General features: G+C 34.4%; 1 pseudogene; it reads right to left on the bottom strand.

Moving 5' to 3' along the window:
• Nucleotides 1–2835: 2835 nt before the first annotated feature.
• LOC107872043 overlaps nt 2836–24022 on the bottom strand; it is a 37051-nt pseudogene continuing 15864 nt past the window's right edge.

Genomic DNA, 24022 nt, shown 5'->3' with positions numbered 1-24022 from the left:
AAGAATGGCAAAAGGATCCCTTTACCTTTAATGAAGGGGGTGGGTTTGGAGTGTATAAATGGGCGCATGTCTTCACACTTAAATACATACACTTCCTTGGATGGTTTCGTGTCACACTTGCACACACATCGATCTTTATGGCCATCCCGTATCAAAAGTGAACAATTGATAATTGAAGTTGTTTGGGTTTTTTTCCCGATTTTCTTACCAAAATTAAGTTATATTTTTCTTAAACGGAAAATAAAAGTAATACCATAATTAATTTTATTTTTTCTAAAAGGAAAATGTAATTTTTTTTCATATTTTGGAAACCTCTTTCTTGGAGGAAAGATTTTTGACATCTATAAATAGAAGACCCCCGTTCTCATACCATAACACAATAGCATCCACAATGTAGTCATTTAAAGGAGTCTTGGTTAGGGGGAGATTTTCTCCCAATAGTTTTATGGTTTATTTAATATTATTTTCATTTGTAGGCCACTTGGCCAAATTATATGAATAATATTATATTTTTAGTTTATATTGTGTCATCTAAATTATCGCCGTCTTGTTTGTAAACTTTAAGTTTCCGCATGAGGTATCAGAGTCCATGGTTTAATTGTTTAAATTGAGGACATGTTGAAATCAAAGTTGCAACCAATTTGATGATAATGAAGATCTTTGTCTAGCTACATGTGGAGAAAAGTTTCAAACAAATTTTCTACAATCCTGCTGCTAATCCATCTTTAAAACCAAATCAATTTTCAACCTATGTTTATGGGCTCCAACTTTTAACCTTTGCTTACTTTCAATGCTTGGGCTCCACTCTTAATCTGTGCTCACTTTCAATGCACAAGGCTCCACTTTCAACCCTGTTTACTTCTAGCACAGGACTTCAATAATATCAACCCCTGCTTTTATTTTTAACGCATAGGGCTTCAATTTTTAACCCATATAAATTTTAAATCATTGTAAGCAGTAGTGATATATGAAGATCGTGTGAATAAGGAAGAACAAAATTATTTTGTCAGAAAATCATGCCAAAAAGGGAAGATTTATTTCGATTTTTGTCCCAATTTACTTACCAAAATTAAGTTATATTTTTCTTAGAAGGAAAATAAAAGTAATACCATAATTACTTTTATTTTTCCTAAAAGGAAAATATAATTTTTTTCATATTTGGAAAACCTCTTTCTTGGAGGAAAGATTTTTGACACGTATAAATAGAAGACCCCCCTTCTCATACCATAATACAATAACATCCATAATGTAGTTGTTTAAAGAGTCTTGCTTAGGGAGAGATTTTATCCCAATAGTTTTATGGTTTCTTTAATGTTATTTCCATGTGTAGGCCAGTTGGCTAAATTATATCAATAATATTATGTTTTTAGTTTATATTGTGTCATTTGAATTATCGCCGTCTTGTTTGTAAACTTTAAGCTTCCGCATGACGCTCTTTTGATTTCGAACCCAACAGAAGTGTGTTTTGATAAATAGTTATGACAGTCCAGGTCGAAAACTCTTTCAATATATTACTCAAAAAACCGTTATAGAACTTTCGATGTGCTTTTAAACTCAAAAAACCGTTATAGAACTTTCGATGTGCTTTTAAACTTTCACACCTGATTAATTTGAAGATCGTTAACCCACCTAAAATACTTAGGTTGAAATGAGCTTAATAATGAGTCAAAAAGGTAGGGCGAATTCAGCTATTGGTGAAACTGCGATGTGAAACTTATGAATTTAAATCCTAATCCTTTTAAGTAACTAAGTTTTAAATTAGTTATTTGTACACCTTCAATAGATTTTTAAGACAATACAATGTCTAAACCAAAGTTATTATATCGGAGTCGAACCCTCGACAACAATGTAGCTCCTCCTCTGATCCGCTGCATACGAGTTCATCTAAACTAATTAACTTTTGACCTAAGATTTATATTTTTCATATAAATTTATTTATAAAATATGTATATATTACTCATTAATCTAGAACTCAGTTAGTTTAAGAAGAGTTAGAGTTCCCAATTCATCTTATTCTCCCCAAATCTCACTTATGAGAGTGTACTAGGTATTATGTTGTTGAGTTCAATTCAAAATAAGAGAAAAATTAGATGATAAGACTATTCCTAATAAATATTACAAATATTCTTAATTTATTATTAATAAAACCTCTCTAAAAAACTAAAAAAAAAAGTAGAAAAAAAGCTATTCTTAAGATTTAACTACATAAATGATGGATCCGACTCCTCTTCATTTTCAATCTGTCCATTTTCCCCAAGTTCTAGCTTGGATGAAAAACACATGCCATAATTTAAAATTAATAATTGAGATTTAAGTAATTAAAATAAAACTCTAACCTTGACTAAAATACCCGAATTATTTTTTAAATCCCACAATTCTAGGTTTGCATTTATCTCTTCCCTGTATACAAACTTCTCTATTTTTTTTATAGTGCATTGTGTCCTAATATCTCCTTCTATGGCTGGGATATGCTCACATTCAAATATAGAAAAAATAGAAATAAACTTCAACCTATCATAACACAAATGAAAGAAATTCACAAAATAATAGTTGCCAAAATAAAAAATTTAGAAGTGTGAATCTAACATAATTTTAATTTTAGGAGCAAAATAATTTTAGAATTTAATATATTTTTCTAAAAAACAAATGAAATATGATTTAAACATGTAATATAATTAAACGGGTTTATTTTTTGAAAATAAAAAAAAAGGTTTCTTTTTTTAAAAATAAAAATGAAAATAGGGGTTTGGCTGTTTTTTAATTTCCCAATATAACGTCAAATTTTATTTAAAATGTCATGCTCAAACACTAATTTTCAAATAAAGCGAAAAAAGTTCAAAGACAAAATGAAAAATTTCTGTCCTGCTTATGTATACTTTTAAGTTTGTCTTCTTCCGTCATTTCTTCAACATATTTCTTAATCTTGAGTGTAGCCTTCTTAAGCTAACGACTTCCATACAATGAGATTAACTTTAATGAAGAAATATCCCCAAAACTCTCTGGGATATCTGTAAGCTTATCACTACATGCTATTTCTAATTTTTTGAGCACGGGAAAGGATTCATCTGCAGTAACCTGCCATTTAGAAAAAGACATATAATCCATTTGTAGAGATTTGAGATTCTAGAAGGTGACTTGTTCCATGTTCCATTCTTTTCCCCCTTCGATGCTTCCTCCAACTAATTGCAGCTTTTGAAGGTTGGGTAGAGATCTCCCAATTCTTGATAGTTTATTTGACGTCAGATCGAACCCATTCAGTTCAACTTCTTTCAAGCACAAAGGAAAGTGAAAATCAAACTGATATATATGTTTAGGCCCACTACGACATAATGATGCTCCAAATTTTTCAAGTTTATTAAGGACATCCAACCTTGGAAAATGAATCTGCTCTGCTGCTGAACAATCCATGCAGAATCTAAGGGTGTAATGATAAAGAAGAAGGGAGAAAACACGTTGAGAAATTTGAGATTTTTGAATAATAGAATTGGAAAAGTAGTAGATGAGACAGTGGATGGAATAGTAAAGAGTAGTGGAATCCACGTGGTAGCATTTCAGTGGCAGGCCAGCACATAAGGAGCACGTGACAGCTGACTCTTATCCATTGGATTAAATAACAGCTGGCACAGATCCAATGGTCCTAACGAGACTAGTGGTCATAATTGTTGCATATCAACTATAGGGAAGGGGGAAATCATTAACGACCCGATAATTGTCTAAACTTTCTTTCATAAATTCTCTCTACCTCTTCTCTCCTTCTTCTACTACTTCTCTTTACTCACTCAATCCTACCATTTTTACAGGTTCTTACACCATTGGAGAATGACCAAGTTACTGTCATTGTTGTAGCTTAGTTAATGAATGTAGTAGTGAAGTGATTGTAACTGTTGTTCCACTATTAATAAAATTCCCAATTTTCTTCGATTAATTCGTGTTTTGATTACAATTATTACAAGTGGTATCAAAGAAACTCCTAGCCCTAATGACTATTACAGAAACTCATTCCATATCCATGGAGGAATTCATGAAGAAATTAGATTCACAGCTCCAAGGTCACATAGCAGAATCAAACAAAAAAATGGAGTCCCACGACTCGAAGCTGGATGACTTGGGCAAAAAATTGGATGTGCTAATGGAGAAACTTATTGCCCCATAAGATGGTATACTCGGTAGTGATCCACGACCTGGGCCACCACTGGACACTTCTGGGAGAAGGCCGCGTAAGGAGGAGCAAGGTGATAATGGTTGGGGAAGAAGCTTAGGTAACCACCACCATCCTAGGGTAGAATTTTTTTTTTGAAGGTGTTGACCCTTACTCATGGCTGCATAAGGGATAAAGGTACTTCCAGTACCATCATATCCTTGACCCAGCCCAAAAATTAGAGATTACAGTCCTGCACCTTCAAGGAGAAGCTGAATCCTGGTATTTTTCCTATCATATCAGTAGAGGTACTGTTAGATGGGAAACTTTTACTAAAGAAATTTGCAAAAGATTTGAAGGTAGTGATAATCGTAAGATCAACTTGATTGGTGAATTCAAAAAAGTTGAGCAAAAAGGTACGGTTGATGAGTATCTTGAGAAATTTGAAGAATTAAAAATATGGGTTTTAATTAAAAACCCAACATTATTTGAAGAATTTTTCATGGAATTTTTAATAGAAGGGTTAAAAGAAGAAATTAAGCACACTGTGAAGATGTTGAAACCCTATTCTATGAGTCAAGCAGTAGACAAAGCTAGACATCAAGAACGTTTGTTAAATATTCAGCATAAGAAGAAAACGAGTCAACTGTCATGAGGGTCATATGGTGGAGGGAGTTCAGGTAGTTATGGAGCTTCTAGAGGTGTTTCCAACTCCTCTGGAAATCCATCCAACACACTCTTTGAACAAAGGAGGGCTCAGGGCTTATGCTACAAGTGTGGTGACAAGTACTACGTCGGGCACCAATGTAAACAGAAATACCTCAATGCCATGATTGCTTTAGAAGACCCTAAGGAATTAGAAGGTGAAGCACATCCAGGAATAGGGGATGAGGACCTTACATTAGTCTATGAGGACGAAGGGATACAAGAAGCCATCAGTATTAATGCTTTATATGGAACTGAAGTACCTAACACTATTAGGATTCAGGGGGAGGCTAAAAGAATAAGGTGACTGTGTTGTTGGATTCAGGAAGCTCTCATAGCCTTTTGGACATTGAAACTGCTAAAAATATTGGTTGTACTGTGTGTGAAGTTACTTCTATGAGAGTGACTGTAGCAAATGGCAGTCATATCATAAGTAGACATTATTGTCCCAATTTCAGGTAGAAAATTCAAGGGGTAGAGTTTATTGACTCCATCAGATTGGTGAAGTTGGGGGGAAATGATATGATACTTGGTGGTGATTGGATGAAAAGTCATAATCCAGTACTTTTGGACTGTGGAATACAAGGTAGAGGTGACATATCAGGGGAAACGAGTGGAATTGAGCGGGTTGTATCATCAAGCAGAATTGAAAATCATGACTGGAGGTGGAGTTAAATAATTACTCAAGAAAGGGCAAGCCATATGGGCACATATTTTCACTGTCATTGCTACTGGTAATGAGGAAAAGGAAGAGATACCTGAAGAATTGCAAGTGATTTTGCAAGAATTTTTAGATGTGTTCACTGAACCAAGACTCTAACACCAAACAAGAGCCATGATCATTACATTCCCCTGAAACATGATGCTTCACCAGTCAATATTAGACCCTACAAGTACAACTATTTCCAAAAGAATGAAATTGAAAAGCAAGTATCTGAAATGCTGAAAATGGTATTATATAACCTAGTCATTCTCCTTTTTCTTCACCTGTGCTTTTGGTTGATAAAAAGGATGAAAGTTGGAGGTTTTGCATTGATTACATGGAACTAAATAAAATGACAATCAAGGAAAAGTTCCCTATTCCATTGGTGGACTTGATGGATGAACTGCATGGGTCCATTGTTTTTTCCAAAATTGATCTGAGAGCTGGATATCACCAGATTAGAATGGGAGAAACAGACATCCACTAGACTAAATTTGTTACACACCTAGGGCACTACGAATTCAAGGTTATGCCCTTTGGCTTAACCAATGCCCCAGCTATATTTTAGGGCCTTATGAACCATGTGTTCAGAAACTAAATCAGGAAATTTATGCTTATATTCTTTGATGATATTTTAGTATATAGTTCTTCCTTAGAGGAACATAGTATTCACCTGAGAGAAGTACTTTTGCTATTGAGAAAGGAGTAGCTTTTTACCAAGTTGTCCAAATGCTCTTTTGGAAAGTCTCAAGTAGAATATCTGAGGAATATTATCACAGGTTCTAGTATAACTATCGACCCTAGGAAAGTGGAGACAATGTATAATTGGCACTAAACCCACAACTCTCAAGGCGTTGAGGGGTTTCCTATGGTTGACTGGGTACTACAGGAGGTTTGTGCAGTCTTATGGGGACTGACTAACATGCTCAAGAAGAATGCCTTCTACTGGAATGGAGAGGCTGAAGTTGCTTTCAATAGACTCAAAGTAGTGACTACAGCTCCAGTGCTGGCTTTGGCTAATTTTTACAAGCCCTTTATTGTAGAAACTGATGCATGTTCAAAAGGAATTGGAGCTGTCCTAATGCAATAAGGCAAACCCCTAGCCTTTTTCAGTAAGGCTTTAGGTCCCAAGAATTTGGGCCTTTCTACTTATGAAAAAGAATATTTAGCTGTACTATCAGCTGTGGACAGGTGGAAACATTACTTACAAAGTCTGAAATTCCTACTGGAATAAAAAGTAACAACAACTCTACAGTAAAATGGTCTAACTAAGCTTATAGGAATGGACTATGAGGTCCAATACAAAAAGGGGACTAAAAACAGGGTGGCGGATGCCCCTTTTAGGAGGCAGGAATAAGAAGAGACCGAGTTGAAAGCTATATCAGAGGTTGAGACTACGTGGATGTTGGAAGTTAGTGCCAGTTATGAGCATGGACTTTTTCCTCAACAGCCGATCATGAAACTCATCACTAAGCCTGCTGGAAAACCTGATTACACTCTCACTCAAGGCATAATCAGATACAAGTTAAAGTTGTTTGTTGGGAAAAATTCTAACCTGAGGTTGAAAATCTTTGAATCTATGCACCAGTCTCCCCTTGGGGTTCATTTAGGCCAGCAAGGTACATACAAAAGAGTTAAAATGGTATTTTATTGGCCCACTATGCGACTTGATATCCTTAAATAGGTTTCGAAATGCGACTTATGTCAAATAATCAAGGTGGAGAATGTGACCTACCCAGGGTTATTAAAACCCTTACCCATTCCCCAAGCACCCTAGCAAGATATTGCCATGGACTTCATAGAAGAGCTTCCTCCTTCAGGTCAGAAAAATACCATCTTAGTAGTGGTCGGTCAATTTACTAAATATGGGAATTTCTTATGACTTAAACACCCTTACAATACCCAGGATGTAGCTGATGTATTCCTAAAGGTGATCTACAAGTTGCATAGCCTACCAAAGACCATTCTATTGGACAGAGACCCCATCTTCACCAGTCAATTCTGGAAGCAATTGTTCAAATCCATGAGCATTAAACTAAATTTATCCACTTCGTAGCATCCTTAATCGTATGGACATCCTTAAGGGCTATGGTGTTTGCTAATCCTAAGCAGGGGTTGATATGGCTTCCTTTAGCCGAGCAGTGGTATAATACCAACCACCACAGTGCCCTTAAGACATCCCCTTTCAAGGCTTTGTATGGATTTCCTCCACCTCAAGTACCTCTTGGGTCCTTACCCCACCCCACCCACTCTTCAGTTGGTCAATTTTTACCCCAACGTCAGCATATGCTTCAAACTCTTAAGGAAAACTTGCATCAAGCTCAGGAACATATGAAGTTCTTTGCAGACAAATATCGTACAAATAGGGAGTTGGTTTTTGGGGATCTAGTCTACCTGAAGCTACAACCTTACTGTCAAGCTTCAGTGGTGGTTCGACAAAATTTGAAGCTCAGTGCCAAGTTCTACGGGCCTTTTAAAATTCTAAAATAAATTGGTACAGTAGCTTACCAGCTTGCATTACCTCCGGGGTCGAACATCCACCCCGTATTTCATATTTCTCAGCTAAAGAAATGTGTAGGCCCGACGATTACACCACAGTAATAGCGACCAGCATATGATATTGATGGTTTTATCCTAGCTCAACTAGTTGCAATCCTCCAACGCCGTATAGAAAGAGTCAACAACACAGCTACCGTTAAAATTTTGGTGCAGAGGTCCAACCTTGGTCCTGATGAATCTACATGGGAGGATTGGAGGTACATTAAGAGTCAATTCCTTGACTTTATTGCCCGGCACTGACCTTGAGGACAAGGTCAATTTGAACGGAGGGGTGGTGTAATGATAAAGAAGAAGGGAGAAAACAAGTTGAGAAATTTGGGATTTTTGAATAATAGAATTGGGAAAGCAGTAGATGAGATGGTGGATGGAATACGAAAGATTAGTGGAATCCACGTGGCAGCATTTCAGTGGCAGGCCAGCACATAAGGAGCACGTGACAACTGACTCTCATCCGTTGGATTAAATAGCAGCTGGCACGGATCCAACGATCCTAATGAGACTAGTGGTTATAATTGTTTTATATTAACTACGGGGAAGGGGGAAATCATTAGCGACCTGATAATTGTCTAAACTTTCTCTCATAAATTCTCTCTACCTCTTCTCTTCTTCTTCTACTGCTTCTCTTTCTTCCTTCTCTTTACTCACTCAATCCTACCATTGTTACAGGTTCTTACACCATTGGAGAATGACCAAGTTACTGCCATTGTTGTAGATTAGTTAAGTGAATGTAGTAGTGAAGTGATTATAATTGTTGTTCCACTATTAATAAAATTCCCAATTTTCTTCGATGAACTCGCATTTTGATTACAACTATTACAAAGGGTTTGGAGATTGGGAAACCATTTGAAAATATCCCCAGAGTCTACCGAACAGGAAAGTTTGAGAGGCATTAATGTTATCAGATTCTCTAACTTTGTTGGTTTGTCAACATCTGAATCAAAGATAGAACAAGTGTATTCGATCTCCATATATCGTAGCTTTGCAAGACTCCATATAGTAGGGGATAGTTCCAGGTTTGGTCCTTTGTTCTCCACCATCAGAGTTTCTAGATTGAATAGGTATGAAAATGATGGAGGGAGGGCTTTTACCTTCATAAAAATCCTTAAGCACCTCAAATGAACAAGCATGCCTATTTCATTCAGCACAGTATCTGTCAAGATTCTACCCCACAGATTCAACCTTTTAAGAAGCCTCAGGTGTATTAGGTGACAGATGGAGGGAAGATAAATATATCTAAGATCCAAAGAGCGGAGGTATTTAATATAAGGATTTCTCTTTTCTGGACTGAACAAGGAAGAAGTATTATCCGAATGAAAGTATTCATCATAAATAATGGTCCTTCCACGCAGAATCTGATGTGAAGAAGAGGAGGAAGATAGAAAAATTAAACTAGTCAAGTTAAACAACTTTTCCATTCTAGCTTTTATCGAACAAAAATCATGCACAAGATCATGAATTTAGCAATTTGGGTGCCTACCACCTCTCACTATTACCAAGCTACTAGAAATTTACTCATCCACATAAACTTCCGTTACTTTTTCCACAATCTTCAAATTAGTTGGTTCCACAAGTCCTTCATTACTCCATAAATCTTTCAACTGGGAGGGCCGTATATTTTTGTCCTTTGGATAATTTGCAAGGTACAGAAAACATGACTTTATGTGATTCGATAAATAGTCATAACATAATTGTATGACGTTCATCACTTCCTCTTCATCCTGAAAAATGAAGGAACTCAAATTATTGAGAACTTTAAGCCACAAAGCCTCTTTCTTTTCCATCCTTGAAATGACTCCGCCGATCAAATCAAGTACCAAAGGAAGCCCAGGACACTTTTGGGCTATTTTTTCTCCAACATCCTTTAGTTCATTAGGGCAACGTTCTTCTCTGAATATCCTTTTCTCTAATAACTCCCAACTTTCTTCTGGTCGTAGCAATAGAAGATCAAAAGGATCTGTGGCATTTTCCAGGCAAAGCCACTTCCTTTTTTCGACTTGTTAAAATAACTCTGCTCCCTTTTTGATATTCAGTTGGAAAAGGTCTTGTCAGCTCATCCCATGTTGCAGTATACCACAAGTCATCCAAGACAATAAGGTACCTCTTTCCAAACAGTTTTCTCCGTAGCTTATCAGCAATGTCATCGTCTATGTCATCCTCACTGACTCTTTCTTTCAAACCAATAACTTCACTGAAAATTTTCTGCAACAACTTTTTCTCATTACGTTCTTGGTCAACTTTGCACTAAGAACGAACGTCTAAATGACCAACAATAGACTTTTTAGTATATACACTGTAAGCCAAAGTAGTTCATCTACCTCAGCTGGTCCGCTGGTGAGCTTCCTGATTATCCATTCTGTCTCCTCCTCAAAACCTACAATTATTTTACTAGCTATTGATGACTTGTTTATAACTGGCTTGTTGGAAGAGTTCACAAAAATGATACTCATGTTCTTGGAGATCTTCTCTTGTACCTCTTTTTTGACAAGCTTGATCTTTCCTACGATTTCAGGAAATAAAAAGATAAGCTGCAAGAGACCACGATCTTTGGCAAGAATTGAGTTAATGGCATGTTCCGCCTCATATGCCATATTTAGAACACGAGTCCAAAGATCTCTATGCAATTCTTGTTCCACATTCCCAAAGAACGATCTTATGTGTTCTAGGTTTTCTTTCATCCGAATGATTTTTTCTTTTATCAACGCAACTGAATAAGCATTGGAATTGAGCAAGTCATTTAAGTTTCTGAGTAGAAGAGTCTTGAAGAGCGGTCCATCACTCCTGGGGAAGCAGAGCTGAGATGAGTCTGCAGGCGCTTTCAAGAAAACATTCTTGAGATCTTTTCTCAGGAGTTCAACATTTTCTAACAAGTTTAGACTTGCACTGCTTGTTTCCTTGATATTCTTTTCCAAGTTGTGAACAATAATGGATACCTCCTTGTTAAGTGCTCCAACATATTCCAAGAGAACAAACAATTTGTCATGACGAATAACGTCCTTGGGCACATCAGTAAGAATAATCAATAGGAACTCTATCACGACATGAATGTTTCGAGCTGAGGCGCTTGGAGTAATAACATTAATCATGTGCTGTTGTAGATGAATCAGATATTCTCTAAGAATGTCTGGAGAGACTTCTAGGAGCTTCTTAATGAAGCATCAAACTTCTGTTGACTTTGAAGCTTTCAAATTTGTAGAACATATCCTTTTGGGCCCATCACACTTTTGGGCTATTTTTTATCAAACATCCTTTAGTTCATCAGGGCTGTGGTTTTTTTCGAATACCCTTTTATCTAATAACTCCCAACTTTCTTATAGTCTTAGTAATCGAAGATCAAGAGGATCACTGTGGCATTTTGCATGCAAAGCCACTTCCTTTTTTTGACTTGTTAAAATAACTCTGCTTTCTTTCTGAAAGTAAGATGGAAAAGGTCTTGTTAGATCATCCCATGTTGCAGTATCCCACAAGTCATCTGACACAACAAGATACCTCTTTCCAAATAGTTCTTTTGGTAGATTATCAGCAACATTGTCGTCTATGTTATCCTCATTGAATCTTTCTTTCAAACCAATAACTTGATTGAAATTTTTTTGCAACAACTTTTTCTCATTATATTCCTAGTTGACTGTGAACCAATCACGAACGTCGTAACTCGTAATGACCAACAACAGAGTTATCATTATACACTCTGTAAGCCAATGTAGTCTTCCCAAGCCCCAGCATGCCGACTATGGAAATGACATCTACCTCAGATGGTCCACTGGTGAGCTTCCTAATTATCCACTCAGTCTCCTCCTTAAATCCTACAATTATTGTACCAGCTATTGATGACTTGTTTTCATGTGGCTTTTTGGGAGAGTTCGTAAAAATGACACTTGTTTTCTTGGAGATCTTCTCTTGTACCTCTTTTTTGACAAGCTTGATATTTTCTACGATATCAGGAAGTAAGAAGATAAACTGTAATAGACCATGATCTCTGGAAAGAATTGAGTTTATGGCATGTTCCGCCACATATGCCACGTCTAGAACACAAGCACGGATATCTCTATGCAATTCTTGCTCAACTTTCCCAAGAACGATCTTATAAGTTCTAGGTCTTCTTTCACCCGACCAATTTCTTCCTTTATCAAAGCAACTGAATAAGCATTGGAATTGAGCAAGTCATTTAAATTTCTGAGTAGAAGAGTTTAGAATAACGGTCCATCACTCGTGGGGAAGAAAAGTAGTGATGAATTTGTAGCGGCTTTCAAGAAGAAATGTTTGAGATCTTCCTTCAGAAGTTCAATATTTTCCAGAAAATCTTGATTCGCACAATTTATTTCGTGCATATTATCTTCATCCATTGAGTTCTCTAAGTTGCGAACGAGAATGGATACCTCTTTGATAAGTGCTCCAACATGTGCTAATAGCATAAACAATTTGTCGTGGTGAATAACATCCTTGGGCACATCAGTAAGAATGATCAATTGGAACTCTAACATGACATGAATATTTCGAGCAGAGGTGCTAGAGGTAATAGCATTAATCATGTGCTATTGTAGATGGATAAGATATTCTCTAAGAATGTATGGAGAGACTTCTTGGATCTGCTTAATGAAGCATCCAACTTTTGTTGACTTTGAAGCTATCAATTTTGTAGAACATATGTGCATAACCTCCAGTAAAATAGGTGCAATCTCCACAAGTAGATTATCTAGCTTGGAATTAAATTGAGAGATGTCTGATTCATCTATTTCCTCTGATTTATCTCTTTCCTCAAGATGATAATCAAAAAGAGTCAAATAGAAATTGAATACTCTCTGAGCCAGAAGTTGAAGCTGAGGTAAGACATATTCAATCGTTTCATACTCAACACAACCATTTATTTTCAACCCATGAAAATCTCTTACAGTGCCACATACATTCTGAAGAACCTCATATTGAGTCATTGATGGAAGAAATAACTTAGAACAACACTTGGGTAGATATTGGAGATACATGACGATGACATCCAAAAGTTCAACCAAACGATCCTCGGTTATGGTCATATGAATTGATTCAACATAGCTATGTGAGCTAATGTAACTTTTGATATTTTCCAAGAGTTGAAGAGCGTCATGATGCTTTAATTTAATCAGCATGTGTACACCACTCCAACGAAAAATTGATTGAACCAGATCATGAATCGCAATTGATATGCAAGACATGCTTTCAGTATTACAACCTTCCGAATCAAAATATTAATATTGATGAAAAGATGTGGACACAAATGTCAGATCCAACGTCAGCTCTTTAATTTGATCCATGTTAAGAACTGGAATTTGAACACATCCATCATTCTACTTCTCTATGAAATCAAGAATCTTGACAATGTCCTTGCGAATTACAGCGGATGACACCTGCCAAAAAGATCAAATGCCCAAGTATAAATTTTTCCTCTAAATCACAACAGGCAGCTAACACAAGTGCAGTGGACTTCCTCCATTTATGCCTAATAGATACTAAACAAAAATGTTTGGATCTTAAGTGAGTGTTTGGATGGTCTTATAGACTTTGACTTATAAGTCGAAAGCCATAAGTTAGGAATTCTAACTTATGGTTGGAGAATGATCTGGTTTTTCTTCTTAGATGGACTTGGACAATCCTTTCCAATAGAGATAGTTTTTGGGGTTGAGTTACGCCCAAATGCCAAATCATTATAAGTACTATTTTGCACATCAAACCCCACCATAAAAATAATGTGTTACCCAATCTGAATCCTTGCCCTTAAAACCACTTAACCAGATGAATTTTTTTTTTCTTATACTGAAACTACATGAAACTTTTTCATATTCAAGGTGGTTAACATGTTGAAGTCAATTAAGCTCCATAAAGGAATGAAAATAGTTACAATACTAACTTAATTATATGAGAAATATAAAGGAATAAATAATGTTTTATGCCATATCGATGAGTTGTTTGCTTCTTTTTCTTTTCCTCTTTCCATGTATGTAGTTTGTTTTCACTAGTCAAGGCAAACTAGTTTTTCCTTTCAAGTTGTCAAGAACTGATTATGTATAAAAAGTACATAAACTTTTATCAAGAACACAAGAAACTCAAGAAAGAAGCGTAAAGCATATAGTAAGAAACAATTTACTGCAGATACAACCAGACAACATCTAACATCTGATATATTATATATTCTCTGTAACACAATATCGCTGTAGCAGGTCAAAATTATTCAGACAAGCAACACTGTTATTGTTCGAGTTTGTGGTCCGAATTTTGTTGATCTGGCCCTGAAAAGTTCATGTGCGATCCATGTTTGTAACTTTTCATGGGGTCTGTACACACGTGTTGTATAAGTGTGTTTAGTGGGTCGTTTTGGATGTTTTAAATACGTTATTCTCCTTGTTGTATTTTCCATTCATTACACTGAAATTTCTCTGCCTCTGCCCGTGGTTTTTCCCTCAAGGGTTTCCACGTAGATCTGTGTGTCTTCTTCTTATTTTCTTTTACTTTGTCGTATTGCTTATTCTGCCCGAATATAACAGTTATAAAGAGATTTGATTGTACTATGTTTATGCATCTATTTAAAGCCTTACAATTAAAATTTATGATTTATGAATACTTGGTTCAAGAATTAATTTTCAAATAAGAGAGGTTGAAGAATATATATAACCATACCTTTTGGACTTCAACAAAATCAGCCAAGATTAAGGTGTGTAAAATAGTAAAAGATGGGATTCAGAGAGAAGATGAAGTAAAATGGCTAAATAGGAACTTCAACACTAGTCATTTACACACTAATATAATAAAATTGTGAACCTTACCTAACCATTCTACACAGAAAGTGGAAATTAAAGTCTGATTAAGTGGAAATTTTATAAGGTCCTAGGGGGTTGTTTGATATGTCGGATAAGGATAAGCATAACATCGTTGGGTACATCAGTAAGAATATTCAATAGGACTATCATGACATGAATATTTTGAGCTGAGGTGCTAGGAGTAATTGCATTAACCATGTACTGTTGTGGATGAATTAGATATTATCTAAGACCCTCGGCTCAAGTAAAGCAGTCCAAAGCATATTTAGAAGGAGAAAACAGAAGAAATGTAAACATCACACATAAATGAAATTTGATCAACCATAATACCACCAGTCCAGTTATTACCGAAATAATATCTGGATGATAGCTATACTAACAAATCTTGAACAAGTTCCATTTCTATTTTATAAAAGTTACTGTGTTCCCCCAAAACTCTCACCTGATTACCTAAATCTTGCTACAAAACAACAGAAATAACAATATTGGTCTTCACGTTGGATGTTGCACATGTTACTATTGTCAGACCTCTCTATACCATCTTTTGTAATAACATCTCACTATAACGGCCAAAAAAATCTTTTGAAACCGGTTTTATTATATATATATATTACATAACTCCTATTTTATTTTATCTACAACACAATTTAACTGTAGCAACCCAATATTATTGAGACAACATCACCGTCATAGAGAGATTTGATTGTACTACTAATTTGTTTTATGCATCTACTTAAAGCCTAATACTTAAATTTATGAGACAACAATTTGAATCATATTTTTAACTTGGTGCAAGAATTAATTTCAAAATAAAAGAGGTTGAATAATATACAATCATACCTTTAAAACTTCAGCAAACAGGAACTTCGACAATAAAAAAGATGGGATTGAGAGAGAAGTTGAAGTAAATGGCTAAACATGAATTTTAACACACATTCACAATATTCCATCATAATAAAGTTATTGAGAGGAGTCCAAAGGTGGATTGATTACTTTGGATTCCTTTTTTATTATTAAATTAACTATAGTGTACCTACTTATTTTGTTTCCTTTCCTTTTTTATTTCCCATTTGATTTTAGGCTCGACTAATTTAGATTTATTCGCACCTAATTAAGGAGAAGCATTCTTTTTTTTGTCATTTTCAATACTAAAACACTTAGATGATCTATGCTTAAAGGTGACGGCATCATTTCTATCTCACCATAACTCGAATGATACCTCTTGATTTCTTTCATTTTTGACTTTTTGTCCGGTGTTCAGTTCCATTTTTGGATTTCATTAATCCAAACCCCCTCTGCCATAAAGCCATCAAAAAGGTGAAGGATTAAATTATTTTTATTCAAAAAGATCATGAATAAAAAAAATTGACTCAAGAGACCAACTTTAATAATACATAGTTAGATTAAATGTAATGTCCCACTCATAGTGAGGACAGAGGGACTACTTTAATCTTCACATGATTTGATGTTTAAAATTATAAATTGCATTAGGAAAAGTAGTGTGAGTACATTATTAATGTTATAAAATATAAAACAAGAACAAGAATAAATAGAGAGAGAAGAGAGAGTAATTCTTTATTTCTCTTGAGGATGGAATGAGAGATCATAACATTGAGGATACAATGAACGAAATCCCTCTATTTATAGGACAAAATACTCCTAGTTTCTCTCTAAAAGATAGATACTTCATACCCTAATAGATATCAAATAGATCTTATCAATATTCTTGATAGACATTCACTATAATGTAAATACATTCATAATACTCCCCCTTGAATGTCTGATTGATAGATAATGTACCTCGTTAAAACCTTACTAGAAAAAATCTGGTGGGAAAAAAATATAGTGAAGGAAAAAAAGTATACATCTCTAACAATACAAATATAGGCTGCCTCATTAAAAACCTTACAAGAAAAACCTAGTGGGACAAAATCTCGTAAGAAAAAAAGAGTACAACGCGTATTAACTTCCCTTAATAAAAACATTTTTGAACCTTTGCATCCTGATCTTGTTCATTATCTTCTTGAAAGTTGCAATTGGAGGAGACTTGGTGAATAAATAAGACACATTATAACTTGAACGAATCTGTTGCATGTTAATATCATCATTCTTTTGTAACTCATGTATGTATAAAAGCTTTGATGAAATGTGTTTCGTAAGTGTGTTTCGTTCTATCTCCTTTTACGAATTCTCCATTAAAATGTGCTATGCATGTTGCATTATATCTATACAAAATTGTGGGTAAATTTTCACATTTTAAACCATATTTTTCTTGAATGAGGTGTATCATGGTCCTTAACCATACACATTCTCGATTTGGTTCAGAACTATTATCTCAACACGTTTTGATGAGGTGGCTATGATAGACTGCTTTGTATATCTCCAAAATATAGCAGTATCCCCATATGTGAACATATTACATGTTTAAGACCGAGATTTATGCAGGTTAAATAAATTCCCAACGTCAGCATAATCAACAAGATCATTACTACAATCTTTAGAATAAAATAAGATCATTTGTTTGATTTCATTTTGATGTCTCAGTAAGAGCAAAACTATATCTTGCTAGTAAATTAATCGAAAAAAGGTTATATCAGGCCTTGTAGTATTTGCAAGATTTATTAGTGCATCAATTGCACTAAGATATAGTACTTCAGGACCATCCTATTTGTTATGTTTCTTATTTCAGCAAATAATCTATTGTTTTTGAAAACTCTCCAAGATTTTCAATAATTTTCAAGCTATAAGCTTATACAATATAAGGATTATAAATAAGTTTCCCAGAAACTCTTATATGCTTCAAGCATTTTGAATCCTTAAAAAGTTTTCATATAAATTTTGTCAAGTGACAAATATTCAACATTTCATGTGAGACATCTTCAAGTGTCTGGACTGCAAATTAAATAAGTTTTATGCTTACTAAGATGCAGTATTTCATTTCACTTGGTAAATATTTCTACATCATCATGCTTAAATAAACATAGAATTCAGATCCTCATAATTTTTCACAATATTGCGCCAATATTGTATCAAAGATATCATTGATGATATATCATTTCGTATCGGTTCACAGTGTTAAATAACATTTTGAGATCTCATCCCTTCATTATTTTTAGGTACCTAAACCTCTCATAAGATTTCATGAAGTGTTATGTCGTAGGCTTTTCAAGAGCACATTGCCTTCTTATTACGATTATTTGCTCCTTGTTCTTTTCAAGGATTATTTCATTTGGAACCGATAAGGATTATTTCATTTGAAACTGATTGGTCCACCATACTACACGCATGCATAGACTTTGTCCTTTAGAAACACAAAATATGAGCAGTTGCAGCTTAAATATGAGATGATTTCGGCATTTGACATGAATTATCTTTTGAATGAGGATCTGATGATAATTTCTAACATACTTCATAACTGCTTATATTTGTCCCTTTATGTTAGGAAAACTAACATAAATCCTCCATATTCTTTGACGAATCCATCTTTGTGCATCATGGTATATTCATTAATCATATACCGCACATCAAAGCTATTAGATAAAATAGTTGGTTCCTGGCCTTGAACCAATTGAGAGGGAAGAAATAATCATAATTTATTGGCATAATGCATACAAGTGCTATTGTATGCAACATATCATATTTCAGACCAACACATGAAGCTTTGTTCTCATTACGAATGGTTTAGCTATTTATCGAATACGTTCAATGCCAAACTATCATTATCAAGATGAATTTGTCTTGATTACATAATCTGAAAAATTATGCTCTTATATTAACTCAATTTCATTGAGCAAGCAACTTTATGATTGTCAAACTGCAGGTTGACAATAAATATACTAGTGATCATCTTATATCGATGCATCTTAATAGATCACATGACTGGTGAACGGGTCCATATTCACCTTTTATATTTTTCAAATTTAAGGGATCCAATCCCAAAATTAGTTGGTCCAATCAACTTATCATGAGAAGAAGCAACATTAAAAGTAATGAAAATTTTCTAATTCTTCAATATATATTCAATACTCAGTGTGCACATCTTTGGAAGGTCGCAATCGTTCATGTCAATTTATGAACTTTTATTCGAGCAAATTCCAAGTTTACCATGACATGTAAACTTTTACTTTAGTAAATTTTAGATTTATAGTTACATGAATAAAGTTCAGATTTACTACTTCAGAAGTAGATTTCAAAATAACTCTTCTCAGTTATTCTACCTCTTTCAGAGGTGAGTTGTGATACCATCACAATTAAGTGCACATTTGTATTAATAAGCTTAGTGAATGAATCTGTACTTATACAAATTGAAATTCTCATTACCCAGGAATGGAATATAGTCGTGCCTTAAACCTATCAAATTATGACAGCTTATAACCTCTTTTAAGATATTGCTACTACAAGAGCAAATCGAGGCATACATATGATGTATTGATACCATATTAACTTTGGGGAATGGAGCATATTCAATGAGACAAATTTCATATCTTACACCAAAACATATTGGTTACCTTAGCCATCATTATATCATCAATATGATGCATTGAGATTCAAATTCAATGTCTTATCCATATAAAGGAGTCTAGGCATAAATCGATGGAACTTGAACCCAATAGCTTATCATTATAGTGCATTGGACTCTAACCGATGTCTTAGATTTTTGGTGCAATGAGAGTTAAATTCATCATCATAACAATTTTGTTCTTCAGGAACAAATTTAAGGCATAAATAATCTGAACCAATTAGGTTCTCTCACATCCAAAAAGTCCAATAGAATTGTATTAATTTAGTAGAAAACTTTTGAGGTCCAATATATTTGAACTAGTCAAAATTGAGTAGGACAAAATAAAAATAAAAATTAGTACGATGAACCTAAAAAATATAAATTACAGTAATTCACATAGAACATACTTAATGGAATCTGCTAAGTTATTAACAAGTAATGATAAGAATATTAAATTAAGAACAAATAAAAATTACACCTTTACTTGTGTTGCCGACCTTACTGTTTGTCACATACTAATATAACTCAATAATGCTGCTAACCTCTTTTTAAAGGATGAATGTAAATATACTATGCAGTAATATTGACGGAGTACTATTGTGGCTCAATTCAAAAGTTTACTAAAACACATATTGACAATATATGGAGAACCGTACTTATAACAAGAACAATTTTTTTTCTTCTAAATCTCAACATAAACGGAACTAGTTCAACAATCATTATCATGACACCCATCCACGGTTAAGATGAATTTGAAGGGACATACCTTTGATCTCTTAAATAGTAGAGTCGTACTGATAATGTGTTATAAAATATAAAGCAAGAACAAGAATAAATAAAGAGAGAAGAGAGAGTAATTCTTTATTTCTCCTGAAGATGGAATGAGAGATTATAAGATTGATGATACAATGAACAAAACCCCTATATTTATAGGGAAAAATACTCCTAGTTTCTCTCTAGATATCAATATCAATAGATATCAAATAAATCTTAATAGATATTATCTATATTCTTGATAGACATTCAATATAATGTAAATACATCAATAACAATTAATTATTTATAGATCAAATTTTCACTAATTATGTCCATTGATTAAAGGGAAAGACATAAGTTTTCTACTTTTTTTTTTTAACACCTTTACCTAATCAGACTACACATAAAGTGGAAATTAAAGCCTGATTAAGTGGGATTCTTATTTGGTCACATGGGGTAGTTTGATATGCCAGATAAGGACAAGAATTTTGGAATAAAATTTGAGATTAAACTCATGTCATGTTTGGTTTGAGGTATTAGCTAATCCCCAAATTATCTTATCCCACTATTTATACTAAAATGATATTATCCCATATAAAAGGCGGGTACTTATCCCACTATTTATACTAAAATGATATTATCCCATGAAAAAAGCAGGATAAAATAATGTAACTGAAGATTGCAGCTGCAACACTTTAAAAGATCTAATAATACATCAGACTTCATGGTAATGAAAAGCAACACATACATACAATATCTCATTGAAATGAAGTCCTGGTAACACTTGATAAACAATACAACTCAAAAACCAAACGTAATACATAAAGTCTAAGGAATCATTTGTTTGCACTTAATGGAGGTCTGAATCTGAATAGTTCAGACTTCAGACAATTAAGTGCATTTGTTTTTATTGAGATTTTAGTTCTTAATAAGTCTGAATAGGTTTTAATCATTCAAATCTAGAATCAAGTATTAATAGGTCTGAAGAGTTATTCTGGTGTTAGATAATATTTACCGCCATTCTATTCATAATCATCAGTCACCACCTCTGCCACCACCATCATTATCAACCACCACCCACCACCACCAACCACCTCCACCATTACAACCACCATCGACAAAAAATATCGCTACCAACCACTATTGTCAACCGCTACCACACCTACTACCTCTATTATTCTAATTATATTTACCGCTACAACCGCCGTTAACAAGACCACCATCATCAACCACTACAGGCCAATTTCTACTATCGATCCACTTATCTATCACTACTAGCACCATCGCTAACTACCACTAATACATTACAACCTCCACACATTCTTCGATGGCCACTGCCATTGTCACTAATAACGTCACCTCTACCATCAGTTTAATCACTATTAGTACTACCATTTATCTCTACTAATAACAACCATCTCCACCATCATAACTAACATCTCCAACTAGCACCACACATCGTCAACTATCATGCATTCATTTTTCAGCCATCACAATCAACACCTTCAACTACTAACATCAAGTAACATCACATCACAACCACCACCACCACTATCAACTGTCACCATCATAACAGTCACTACAATACCATCACACTATCACCACTAACATTACTAATCACTAACATCAATCATTGTCACCGCAACCACCATTATAAACCATCTCCACTATCACTAACAAATATAAATATTTTTTTTCAACCAAACAAATAATTTTGTTATATTAAATTACTTACTTTTCTGATATATAATTAGTTTTTTATTTGAATTGCATTTTCTATTTTATTATATAAATTTTTTTTTCGCAAATTCAGATATTGAAAAACAAACAATCTTAATCATCCAGTTTTCAGATCTAGAGACAACATCTTAATCATTCAGATGTTCATTCAGATTCATACATCTAAATCTTAAAAAAAACAAATGCAGCCTAAGACTTCTTAACTCTAAGTAATAGGAATAGGTTCAACTCAGGCTGCTTTAAGCTTTGAAACTTCACACGCAATTTGTCAACATGTTGCTATCTTTGTAAGTGTGTAAGTAATGAAGTGAATTACTCCCTCGATATATAATGACTCTCTGAAGAATCCTTCACCATCTGCTTTCTTTTGCTTTGCTTAGGACTCTTCAACTCAACAGTCTTCTTTGTTAAGTCGAAGTCCTTTTTAAAGTGAAACTCCTTCTTTAACTCAATCTCCTTATTTGAGTAAAACTATTTCTCTTCAGCTTATCAACAAGGTGTTGTATTCAACTACAACTTCTATGTCAATTATCAAAATTTCATCAGTCTAACAATCCCACTATTTATATTAAAATGATACTATCCCATATAGAAGGCAGGATGAATAATGTCATGAGATATCCTTATTCCATTCCACGTACAAGACGACCCTTAAAGTTGTTAAGAAACTATATGACCATTTTTAACATATACAAACTACAAATGCTTTGATATAACTGAAGATTACAGCTGCATCACTTTACAAGATCTAATAATACATCCGATCTCATGGTAATGAAAAATAACACATCCATACAATATCTCATTTTAATAAAGAACACATGTATTGTCTGTCCATTGCTAAAATTGCTCACGTCCAAAATCCATTCAACAAAATACTATTAGACAGGAATTGAATTGAAGTCCTGGTAATACTTGATAATTAGACAGGAATTGAATTGAAGTCCTCGTAACACTTGATAAACAAAGCTACCAATTATGAACCAACAAAATAGATAGAAATCAATCTCTAGGACAAGACATAAATGCCTTGAGGATCAGTCCATCATTTGAAGACTCAACAGGTTGATGTTCTGGTAAACCTTTATATATGCTTTTTGCAAAGAAGATTATTTACGTAATATTGGAAAAACATATATTCTACAAATAAATTTAACATATTAAAGAAGCTGACAATACAAGTAAGTGGTTTGTTGAGGATAACTAAGCCGACACGCCGGAGTTGGCTGAAAGAAATTAATAAGGACATAAGATGACCGCATTTCACGCACAAACTCACTGGAATAGCATTACCCCAAGATTGTCTTCTCCCTTCATGTCCTCAACTTGAGAGACGACTCTTCAAGCTGAGGGCTTCCCACAATGAGATAAACTTTAATGAAGCAATATCCAAAAAGTTAGAATAAGAAATTTTCCCTAAAAAAATTAACATTGACCACTTTGTCCTGATCTCTTAATCAACACTAATTCCTCTAATAACTTACAACGTCTGCCTTCTATCAATTGGATAATTAATTAATTGAGTTGCACTCAGGAGTACTATTTCTATCTAAAGTAATTGTAGGCTGTTAGTTTGGAAAACTTTTTAGATTATCATGAAAATCTGATCCAAGGCTACTCAGAATTTTTACTATCAACTCATCGTTGGTGAATTTAGCACAGACAGTGGCAAGCTTATTACAGATAGAGCACATTTATTGGAGATAATTGGCAAATAGGAGGGAATTCTTCAATAGTCACGCGAGCTAGTCACAAAGGGTAAAAATTCGTGTTTACAACTTTTTGAAATAAACAAGGTTTAGAGAGTCCCAAACAAGTTTAGTAGTGGAGGCGGCAGCGACAGTTGGATAAGTCGCCAGATTGACCGAAGCCATTATGGCATTTTGGATTAATTAATCTTGGGGAAACCAAATGCTATATTCTATATTTGCTATTTCTCTACCATTCAGTGTGGTAATTATCAAAGGAGCGGGAGAAGAGCCATCAAGATGGCCAAACAGATCATGAGCATGGAAATCTGTGCGTTCCATTTAGAAAAGTTATGGTTGCCAACAAGTTCTATCGACAGCTAGGATATATAGGATTAAACTGAACAACAAGGTTAGAGTTGCTATCATTGGTGGAATTCGCATTCCATA

Source organism: Capsicum annuum, chromosome 5 (assembly GCF_002878395.1).
Source record: "Capsicum annuum cultivar UCD-10X-F1 chromosome 5, UCD10Xv1.1, whole genome shotgun sequence".
Classification (NCBI taxonomy): domain Eukaryota; kingdom Viridiplantae; phylum Streptophyta; class Magnoliopsida; order Solanales; family Solanaceae; genus Capsicum; species Capsicum annuum.
This window is presented reverse-complemented; position numbering and strand designations above follow the sequence as displayed.